Raw genomic sequence first — 12,160 nt, forward strand, 5'->3', positions numbered from 1 at the left:
CAGAAGATAGTGGCCAGCACCTTACGGACATAGAGACATGGACTAAGGCTTGGTCTACACTTACCCCCCAAGTCGAAGTAAGGTACGCAAATTCAGCTACGTGAATAACGTAGCTGAATTCGACATACCTTACTTCGAACTTACCGCGGTTCAGACGCGGTCCACACGCGGCAGGCAGGCTCCCCCGTCGACTTCGCGGTACTCCTCTCGTCTAGCTGGAGTACCGCAGTCGACGGGGATCACTTCCTGGTTCGATTTATCGCGTCCACACCAGACGCGATAAATCGAACTCGGAACTTCGATCCGCAGCCGTCGAACTACCCGGTAAGTGTAGACTAGCCCTTAGTTGATGTGTTTTTCCCCTGTGGAGATCACAGCTGGATCAGGGCTACAAGCATAGAGTGGTAGGAATCCGTTATGATGGAAATATGCGATGACCAGCAGTGGGCCCCAAACGTTCATACGAGGAAAGCAACATTCCTTTAGCTGTGTGAGAAGCTTACTCCAATCCTTGAGCTCCAGTACACCTGGATGAAAGAGGCAATAACACTCCAGAAACAAGTTGTTATTGCCCTCTGGAAACTGGAACCTTGGACTGCTGTAGAGCTGTTGGTAATTGATTCAAAGATGGCTAATTCACAGTTGGCATCATGGATAAGCAATTATCACTCTACTGGTAAAAGTTGCCACAAAAAGCCAAGAAGCACTGGTATGGGTAATAGACATCCATCTGTCTAGACACTTCATGGCCTCTCCTTGTTGCCAAAAACCTCACAAACACCCCTGTGAGGTGGAATAGTGCTGTTATCCTCATTTTACAGATGGGGGACTGATGCACAGAGAGAGTAAGTGACTTGTCTAAGCTCACCCAGCCTGTGGTGGAGCATGACATTGAACCCAGTTTACTATTATTTTTTATTGGGATTTAAGTAGCACCTGCTGCATCTGAAGAAGTGAGGTTTTTACCCACGAAAGCTTATGCCCAAATAAATCAGTTAGTCTTTAAGGTGCCACCAGACTCCTTGTTGTTTTTGTGGCACCTAGAGGCACCAGTCAGAGATCAGGGCCAAATTGTCCTATAGCCATTTAAGGGTATGTCTACATTACAAGTGCTATAGCAGTGCAGCTCTAGCACAGCAGCTATGCCACAATGGTGCTGTGGGTAGGTGTTTGCTACAGTGACGGAAAATCTGTTTCTGTTGCTGTAGTAAATCTACTCCCTGAAGACACAGTAGGTAAGTCGACAGAATTCCTTCGTCGACATAGCAATATCTATAGCGGGACTTAGGTCGGCTTAACTACATCTCTCGGGGTGTGAATGTTTGAGGGATGTAGCTAGGTCAACCTCAGTTGTTGGTATTAAAAATCAGGACTAGGAATCAGGAAATCTGGGCTTAAATCTGTGACGTACTACCTTTGTGATACTAGGAAACATTCTGACAGAGGTAACTGTCAGTTCTAGGCAGGTAAGGCCTGAGCTACACCCAGATTTTGTACAGTATAATTTACAGTTAGGGGTGTGATTTTTTTTCCTGAAGTAATTAATGGTACAACCTCTAGTATAAGTAGATGGGAATAAGCTATAGTACATTTATACCTGTGATAAGCACATTTAACAAGTATAACTGTACCTTCACTAAGGGGTTGGTAGTTAAAGTGGTGCAGACATGGTCTTGTGGGGGTGGAAAGCGAGAGCTTTATATTGTGACGTTTCACCACGGTGCTTTGATTGTATCACAGTGATTCCTTTGAAACAACCTCCATTCCCCTCACGCAATCTTAATATGTTCCCCTCCAAGATAAATCCACTGAACCTCACACAAATATGAGGCAAGTTAAATGAATAAAATCGAGTAAAATATGGTTGCAGGTTCTCTAAAAACATCTGTCATCTGGCGTTCCTGTGAGAAGCCTCTGTTCAATGGTTTCTGCTGCACTTTACTACTTTGATCTGCAGATGGTGCTGGTGAGTTTGAAAGGAAAATATCTAAAGTTAAATGTGGCATTAACAGAGCCTATTTATTATACTAGGTATTTGTAACAGGCACAGTTTGGCTAATGGTGTTGTAACAATCTTGGGGTTTATTAAATAACAAACCAGTGAATGAGAAAAGAATAAAACTTTAATAAAACAAACTGGAGAGTGTCTCTGGTGAACAGCCATGGGGTATTCCCAACCCCCACTCCCTTTTCCGGCCACATCTCCAAATTCCCACACTCATAACACAGTCCCTTATGAGGGAGTATCTCCAAATCACAATAGTTCATAAACATATACATCTTCCCATTTAAAGAAAAAAGAATTAACTCTCTCTCTATATATATATATATTTATATATAATGATTGTTAACTGTTTCTCTCTCTCTCCCCCATCTCTCTCTCTCTCTATATATATAGGGTATTTAGAGAGAGAGAAACAGTTAACAACTATCTAATAACACACACATTCAATTCTCAACCCATCTAGTACATTTCTATAAACCCAATGTCTCAACTACTTAGAGAGGAGAGGTTACCAGCACCTCACTGTGAAGTTAGTCTTTACCACTCACTTTCTTCTAACCCCTTCTCCAGGCAGGTTAGCAAGTCTCTGTGAGTCAGGACTTTTAGGCTTGGTCTACACTAGCACTTTTGTGGGTAAAATTTTTGTTGGACGGGGTGTGGAAAAAACACCTCCCTGACCAACATAAGTTTCACCAACAAAAGTGCTGGTGTGGGTAGCACTACGTTGGCAGGAGAGGCTCTCCTGCTGACATAGCTAACGCCACTTGTTGGGAGTGGTTTAATTATGCTGGCAGGAGAGCTCTCTCCCGCCAGCAAAGAGCAGCTACACGGGAGACCTTACAGCGGCACAGCTATCACAGTACAGCTGTGCCGTGATAAGGTCCATAGTGTAGACATAGCCTTAATCTCCCGCTCTGATTTCATTGGCGCCTAAGTTGTTCTCTTGTTCCTTGACAGTTTCTCCTTTGTGCCCCGATGATAAAGGATCAGTCAGATGGGAAATGCCAGAGTCCACCTCAGCTGTCAATGTGTTGGAGCTTTCTGGGATTACTCGTAGATCCCTTCGATTACATCACAATGTGTCCCCCTGGTCTGTCTGGACTACATAAGACCTTGGATTCAGCTGTTCTCTAATGGTACCCCTTTGGCCCAAGTTTTAGAGATTTGATTCCTCAGGCACACTCTATCACCTGGGTTAAGAGATGGGAGATCATGGGCCCTTTTGTCAAAATAATATTTCTGCTTCCACTTCTGAATTTCTTTCTTCTTCTGTATGGTTTCATTGTTATGAAATTTCAGCAGGTTAGCATTAATTGGTAAATTGGATCTGCTCCTTCTTCCCATTAGCAGCTGAGCAGCAGAAAAGCCATTCTCCAGAGGTGTATTTTGGTAAACCAATAAAGCTTTATACAAATCATCTCCACGGTCAAAAGTCTTTTTTCATAAGGTTCTTTTGCGTCCATATAGACTTTCCCACAAATCCATTTTATTGGGGGTAATTTGGACTTGATCTTTTGTGATGAAAATCCCAATCTATGGCAAATTACCTAAAATCTGCACTGGAAAATTGGGGCCCATTATTGCTAAAATCTTCATTTGGAATTCTGTGTCTGGAGAAGATTCCCTTCATGCCAGCTATCACTGACTTACTATTAGTACTGTGCAGTGTACAAATTTCTGGATACAGAGAATAATAATCTGAGACTATTAAATAATCCTTTGATTGCCAGATAAATAAATTTGTGCCGACCTTTTGTGGAACTGGATGAGGTCTCAGTGGCTCTGCTTGTTGGCATGGCTTGGATCAAGCAGGAAAAGCAGTTTCCCACCACATTAGTGATGTTGTGATTGATCCGTGGCAATACAACAACTCTTGTGTTCATTGTTTGCACTTCTCAGTTCCTAAATAACCCTCATGGGTCTTCAGTAGAATTTATTTTCGGAGATCCCACTTTTGACACCATGTAACGAGCTTGGGGTTCATTAAATAACCATCCAGTGAACGAGAAAGGAATAAAACTTTATTAAAACAAACTGGGGAGCATCTCTGGTCGTCAGCTGCACACAGCCATGCGGTGTTCCCAACCCCTGCTTCCAAGGCACATCTCCAAATTCCCACACTGGCATCACAGTCTCTTATGAGGGAGTGTCTCCAAATCACAATGTTTCATACACATATCTTGACAGGTGTGATGGGGATAAGTTCAGAACTAGAGACCTGGGGTTACAGATTTCATTCCAACGACCTAGTTGGGATAAATGGGCTAGCGAGTGTTGACACCTCCAACATTTTGCAGGCTCTGTTTAGCTGAGTTGATTGACAGCAAAATGCCAACCTATCAGCTTCATCCCCCTCTATATTTTGAATCACATATTCTTCTGATGTGGTGGATTAGTATACAAGTACGTACTGAGGCAAAAGTGGCAATTAACTAGTCTGACATCAGACCATGAAGTTGGCGCTCATGTCCTCTAAAGGTAACAAGCAGATTTCTGTGTTTCAATGCTAATATGTACTGCAGATGGCTATGATACGAGCTGATATTTCTCCTTATATTGGGGGGTGGGAGTGCAGAAGCTTGTTTTGTGCTATTTCCTTTGCAATGAATACCACAAGTACACACACACACACACACTTTCAGAGGTGCTGACTGCTATGATGTCACAAATACTCCCATACAGCTAGACAGATGGAACCCAAAGCAGAAAAAGGCCTGCTAGTTATTTTTGAAATCCCCAACTCAGTTGCTTTAATGCTATTAGTAAGCCAACAGAAGCCGCTTAATATTCCCCCCAACACCTAATTAAGAGCATGCCTGCTTAATTGCGATAGGAACTACATTCAGTGCAATGTATATAAATGACTTTAAACAACAGGCTAATAGTGAGTACCATTGTGAAAAATCCATCAAAGTGGCACCTCTTGTTGTTGTCTGCAAACCTGTTCTCTTCCGTTAACAGCTGTGAACTGATATGTGCTGGCATACATTTTGCATTGCAAGAACTTTTTTTCACTTAAAGCAACTTCTCTGCTCTATTGTGGCTACTAAGCAAATCAGTTTTAATGTTTTAAATGGGCCATTGCCGATTTCTAAATGAAGCTTTAATTTAATAGGCATATATCTGTCTAGATCAGCAGTTTTCAAACTTTTTGAGCCGAGCCCTCTCCTTTAGTTACAATTTTTGGTTGTGCACCCCCAATACTTGCCTCTCCCCCTCAGGTTTTCGGGGTTGGAGAAGTCAGTGGGCATGGAGGCGGAGCCAGCACTGGGCATGGAGGCATTGATACTGACCCATAGGCTGGGTGGCCCGCTGACATGAGTCGGGGGTGGAGGTAGCACTCCCTCCTCAAGCCCCAGTGTGCGGGGCTAGCCCGAGCCACCTGGCATCACCATTCGCCTCCCCGAAGGTTCCTCCATGCCCCTTAGCGGTGTGCACTCCACAGTTTGAAAACCTCTGACTTAGGCCTGGTCTACACTATGACTTTAATTCGGATTTAGCAGCGTTAAATCGAATTAACCCTGCACCCGTCCACACAGCGGAGCCATTTATTTCGAAATAAAGGGCTCTTAAAATCGATTTCTGTACTCCACCCCGACGAGCGGAGTAGCGCCAAAATCGATTTTGTCAATTCGAATTAGGGTTAGTGTGGCCGCAATTCGATGGTATTGGCCTCCGGGAGCTGTCCCAGAGTGCACCATTGTGACCGCTCTGGACAGCAATCTGAACTCGCATGCACTGGCCAGGTAGACAGGAAAAGCCCCAGGAAAATTTGAATTTCATTTCCTGTTTGCCCAGCGTGGAGAGCACAGGTGACCACAGATACCACAGATACCTCAGCTCATCAGCACAGGTAACCATGCAGGCTGATAATCGAAAAAGAGCACCAGCATGGACCGCACGGGAGGTACTGGATCTGATCGCTATATGGGGAGAGGATTCAGTGCTAGCAGAACTTCGTTCGAAAAGACGAAATGCCAAAACTTTTGAAAAAATCTCCAAGGGCATGATGGAGAGAGGCCACAATAGGGACTCAGATCAGTGCCGCGTGAAAGTCAAGGAGCTCAGACAAGCCTATCAAAAAACAAAGGAGGCAAAGGGTCGCTCCGGGTCAGAGCCGCGGACATACCGCTTCTACGCCGAGCTGCATGCAATTCTAGGGGGGGCCGCCACCACTACCCCACCTGTGACCGTGGATTCCGGGTCGGGGATAGTCTCATCAGCTACACCTGAGGATTCTGCGGATGGGGAAGAGGAGGAGGAGGAGGAGGACGACGAGCTTGCAGAGAGCACCCAGCACTCCGTTCTCCCCAACAGCCAGGATCTTTTTCTCAGCCTGACTGAAGTACCCTCCCAAGCCAGTAGCCAAGACCATGACCCCATGGAAGGGACCTCAGGTGAGTTTACCTTTTAAAATATAAAACATGGTTTAAAAGCAAGCGTTTTTTAATGATTAATTTGCCCTGAGGACTTGGGATGCATTCGCGGCCAGTACAGCTACTGGAAAAGTCTGTTAACGTGTCTGGGGATGGAGCGGAAATCCTCCAGGGACATCTCCATGAAGCTCTCCTGGAGGTACTCCAAAAGCCTTGCCACAAGGTTTCTGGGCAGTGCAGCCTTATTCCGTCCTCCATGGTAGGACACTTGACCACGCCATGCTTGCAGCAAGTAATCTGGTATCATTGCCTGACAAAGCCTGGCAGCGTATGGTCCCGGTGTTTGCTGGCATTCAAGCAACATCCGTTCTTTATCTTGCTGTGTAATCCTCAGGAGAGTGATATCGCTCATGGTAACCTGGTTGAAATACGGGAACTTAATTAAGGGGACAGAGGTGGCCGTTCCTACTGGGCTGTTTGCCTGTGGCTGAAAAGAAATCCTTCCCTGCAGTTAGCCAAGCACGGGGGGGGGGGGGGGGAATTGGTCCTGAGCTTTTCGCGTTTGGCTAGCAGGGATCTTCCCTGTTACCAGCCACGCGGTCGGGGGAGGGGTACATTGATCATCCCAGGGAATTCATGGCGGGGGGGGGGGGGCGGGGGGGTTAGTTTGGTTTCTGCAGGGATCTTCCCTGATACCTGCCACGCGGTGGGGGGAGGGGTACATTGATCATCCCAGGGAATTCATGGCGGGAGGGGGAGGCGGGGGGGTTAGTTTGGTTTCTGCAGGGATCTTCCCTGATACCTGCCACGCGGTGGGGGGAGGGATAAAGCGATCATCCCAGATAATTGGATGGTGGGGGGGTTAGTTTGTTTTCTGCTGCTGAAGGTTAACAGGAAAACCGCAGCAGTCAACAGGCTTTGCTTGGTATGTGGGAAAGGAGGGCGCAGAAGCCGAAAGACAATGGCTTACCATGGCTGCCTTCAAGCTGAATTCTGTTGCCCGGACCTGCGTCTGTGATCTCTAACACCAAAGCCACAGGCACTCAATATTAAGATGGAAAATGCGACCTTGTACTGAAATCACATGTGCTATGTAATGTGAATAGTGTTTTTCACCATGAAAGAGTATAAGCATTGTTCTGTAAAATGTATCAGTTTAAAAACTTCTCTCCTTTCTTTCAACCCTCCCTCCAGCAGCTGCAAATTTTTCAAGCCTCCCTCCTCCGTCCCGAAGGCTATCTCAGATAAGGCGGCGTAGAAAGAGGACGCGAGACGACATGTTCACAGAAATAATGGAATCCACCCGCAATGAAAGAGCTCATTTGAATGAGTGGAAGGACACTGTATCTAAATTTAGGAAAGATGCCAGTGAACGTGAGGTCTTGAGGGACGCTTGAGATGAGAGGTGGCAGGCTGCAACGCTGGGGCTGCTGCGTGAGCAAACGGACATGCTCCGGCGTCTGGTGGAGCTTCAGGAACGGCAGCAGGAGGATGACAGAGTGCCGCTGCAGCCGCTGTATAACCTCCCTCCCCCCTCACCATGTTCCATATCCCCCTCACCCAGACGTGTAAGAACGCGGGGGGGGGAGGAGGCTCCGTGCACCCTCCCACTCCACCCCAGTGGACAGCCCAACCAAAAGGCTGTCATTATATTGAATTTATTCAGTGGCCTTTTACTTTCCTCCTATCCTCCTCCCAAACCTCACCCAGATTACCTTCTTGGTTCTCTCCCTATGTTTATTATCACTTAATAAAGAATACATGATTTTTAAACGATAGTGACTTTATTTCCTTTGAAAGAAAGCTGGGGGAAGGGGGAGGGTGGGTTGCTTACAGAGAATGAATGAGTCAATAAAGGGGGCTGGTTTTCATGAAGGGAGAAACAAACAGAAATTTCACACTGTAGCCTGGCCAGTCATGAAACTGGTTTTCAAAGCTTCTCTGATGCACAGCGCTTCCTGGTGTGTTCTTCTAATCGCCCTGGTGTCTGGCTGCGCGTAATCAGCAGCCAGGCGATTTGCCTCAGCCTCCCACCCTGCCATAAAGGTCTCCCCCTTACTTTCACAGAGATTGTGGAGCACACAGCAAGCAGAAATAACAATGGGGAGATTTCTTTGGCTGAGGTCAGAGCGAGTTAGTAGCGATCGCCAGCGACCTTTTAAACGGCCAAATGCACATTCTACCACCATTCTGCACTTGCTCAGCCTGTAGTTAAACAGCTCCTGACTCCTGTCCAGGCTGCCTGTGTATGGCTTCATGAGCCATGGCATTAAGGGGTAGGCTGGGTCTCCAAGAATAACTATTGGCATTTCAACATCCCCAACGGTCATTTTCTGGTCCGGGAAGTAAGTCCCTTGCTGCAGCCCTTTAAACAGAGTAGTGTTCCTGAAGACGCGAGCATCATGAACCCTTCCCGGCCAGCCCGCGTTGATGTTGGTGAAACGTCCCTTGTGATCCACAAGTGCTTGCAGCACCATTGAAAAGTACCCCTTGCGGTTTATGTACTGGGTACCCTGGTGCTCCGGTGCCAAGATAGGGATGTGGGTTCCATCTATCGCCCCACCACAGTTAGGGAATCCCATTGCTGCAAAGCCATCCACTATGACCTGCACATCTCCCAGAGTCACTAGCTTGTGTAGCAGCACCTCAGTGATTGCTTTGGCTACTTGCATCACAGCAGCCCCCACAGTAGATTTGCCCACTCCAAATTGATTCCCGACTGACCGGTAGCTGTCTGGCGTTGCAAGCTTCCACAGGGCTATTGCCACTCGCTTCTCAACTGTGAGGGCTGCTCTCATCCTGGTATTCTGGCGCTTCAGGGCAGGGGAAAGCAAGTCACAAAGTTCCATGAAAGTGCCCTTACGCATGCGAAAGTTCCGCAGCCACTGGGAATCGTCCCACACCTGCAACACTATGCGGTCCCACCAGTCTGTGCTTGTTTCCCGGGCCCAGAATCGGCGTTCCATGCCTATAACCTGCCCCATTAACAGCATGATCTCCAAAGCACCGGGTCCCGCGGTTCGATAGAATTCCATGTCTATATCCTCATCGCTCTCGTCGCCGCGCTGCTGTAGCCTGCTCCTCGCCGCCTGGTTTTCCAGGTTCTTGTTCAGCATAAACTGCACGATAAGGCGTGAGGTATTTACAATGTTCATGACTGCTGTCTTGAGCTGAGCGGGCTCCATGCTTGCCGTGGTATGGCGTCTGCACTGTTCACCCAGGAAAAAGGCGCGAAACGGTTGTCTGCCGTTGCTTCCTGGAGAGGGGGGAGGATATACCCAGAACCACCCGCGACAATGTTTTTGGCCCCATCATGCATTGGGATCTCAACCCAGAATTCCAATGGGCGGAGGAGACTGCGGGAACTATGGGATAGCTATGGGATAGCTACCCACAGTGCAACGCTCCAGAAATCGACGCTAGCCCCGGTACATGGACGCACACCGCCGAATTAATGTGCTTAGTGTGGCCGCATACAATCAAATTTATACAATCTGTTTCCCAAATTCGAATTATATAAATTCGGATTAATCCCGTAGTGTAGACATACCCTTAAGCACATGCTTAACTTTAATGGGTTTTGTATAAAGTTAAGCACATGCCTAATTGTTTTGCTGAATCAGGGCCTTGATCTCTGCCAAATTCATGAGAACTTTCGCAAAGGAGCTCCCACTTGTACATGACTTCAGTGGGAGAGGAACACCTCAGAAAGTGCACAGCACCTCAAAGGACTGCGCCCTGAATTTATAGCAGACCTACTGACTCAGCCTCTTTCTCATCAGTTGTTTGATTGAGTAGAAAGAGGGTACCCAGTTGGAAGGAAATCGTGGAAAACAGCATGAAGTGGGGCAGAAAAATCTGCAATAGATTTATGCAAAAAAAAAGTTAATGGGTCCAAATGTCCTGAGCTTGTTGGATTAGGGAAATCAAGCTAATTTTAAAATTATGCTTAGAGAGTTGGAAAGTGGATGTTGTCAGCCATTTATCTGACAGAACAGAGAAGTTCTAATGGCAATAATCTCAGTGCATTAGGAAAACACCATCAAAGCTCTTGCTGACAAGATGCTTTTCCAGGGATTATTAATTATAATGTGTTATTAGCTAACTGCAGCATGGGAACATCCTTTGCATGTTAACTAAAGTGCAACGGCCATTTAGCTAATAAGCATGACTTGGTCGTTTAAATGATCTTAATGATTAGCAAGTTGGTAAAACTGTAACATTTAGAGATAAACATAATGATTGGACAAGCTGTATATCAGGAACAAGTTTAAGCCGGAACATGCAGATAAAGGTACAGGTTCTAAGTGCCAAACTGATGTGATGAGACAGCAGTAAACATGTTTCTAGATATAACAAACTCTGTAATGACCTTTTTCTTTGCAAGTCACCAGACATGGTAAAGTACACTTGCAATAGCTTGGCCTAATGTAGAACATTAACCCTACAACATAGATAAAGGCTTGCACGTCATATAGTGTTAATAGTCTGGTCAGCGCTGGACCACACAGTGATAAAAACAGCCTTTTTTATGCTACAGCCTGCACCAGTGCTACCACTAGCAGAGGTGCACCCCCTGGGAATTCTGTGTCTGAAAAATCCTTGTGTACACATAACCCTTTTCTCTAGAGGAGTCTAGCAGGGAGTGAAATGATTTTGAATAAAACTGATCAAGGAATGTTGTTCAGGAACGGTACAAAGAGCACAGATGGGATTCCCCACCGTGATTCTGTAGCTCATGGACCGTAAAAGAATTTAGATGCTTTTCTTTGTGTCAGCATCAGCTGAGAAGCTAACAAAGTTTGCCCAGGAGCTCTGTACCAACAGAGCTGAGAGTGTATGTAAAGGTGATGCATATTCACACTACCTGATTCACATAATGTTATCATCAGCACATGGAAAAAATAGTCATACATCCAGCAAAGATAAGAAATGAATCTGTTGTGGGATAGTGGCTGCTACCTTTGCTAGACTCCTTCTCCAAGCCATACGGATAGTGATGCTGGCAGACCAGCTGCCAGATCTTGCCAAGGCTTTAAGGCCTCAGCCAAGCACTGACAAATTCGTTGCTGGAAACCAGTCCAGCTCACCTGTGTGTTAGTATGGTTAAGGTGGGTATTGAACTTATAACAATGTGTTTAGTATTTAGACCTTTGTGAAATGCTTGTAAGGTGCTACATGTATTAATCCTACTTATAATGTCTGTATCCCATACTATAAGGTAATGCTGAAGTGTTTGGGCTATAGCTGTAAAATGTTTGTTCTGAACTACGTAACTCACCAAACAAGAAAAAACGGTACCTTGTGCAAAATGCTAAATCCCTATGAAAATATATGACCTCTTGCCCATCAGGAAGGACTATCAAAACTAAATGGGCCATGGTGGGGCATCACAATACAAAGACTTTGCTAATTGCCCCTGTACACCCATGAAGAGGCTATGTGCAAAAGGACTCGTCCCATCAGCGCGAATGCTGGAAGAAGGAAATAAAGATATCCGACAAGAAAAATTTTCATCTCTTTTGCTGTCTGGATTCTGACAGGGCCGGAGCTATGAAACAGAAGTAGAGATCCCCGGGGTCAACCTGGGGTAGCCCTAAAAGGCATTCAGAGCTGACAGATTACTACAGCACTGTCACCTGTTAAAACCATAGACGGTAACTTATTTATGTATTTACGTTTGCTTGCTTTAACATTGTAATAACTCTTTCATTTCTTTTCTTGGTTAATAAGTACTTAGTTTACCATAGGACTGGCTACAAGCGATGTCTTTGGTGTG

This window comes from Emys orbicularis, chromosome 9 (genome assembly GCF_028017835.1).
Source record: "Emys orbicularis isolate rEmyOrb1 chromosome 9, rEmyOrb1.hap1, whole genome shotgun sequence".
Classification (NCBI taxonomy): Eukaryota; Metazoa; Chordata; order Testudines; family Emydidae; genus Emys; species Emys orbicularis.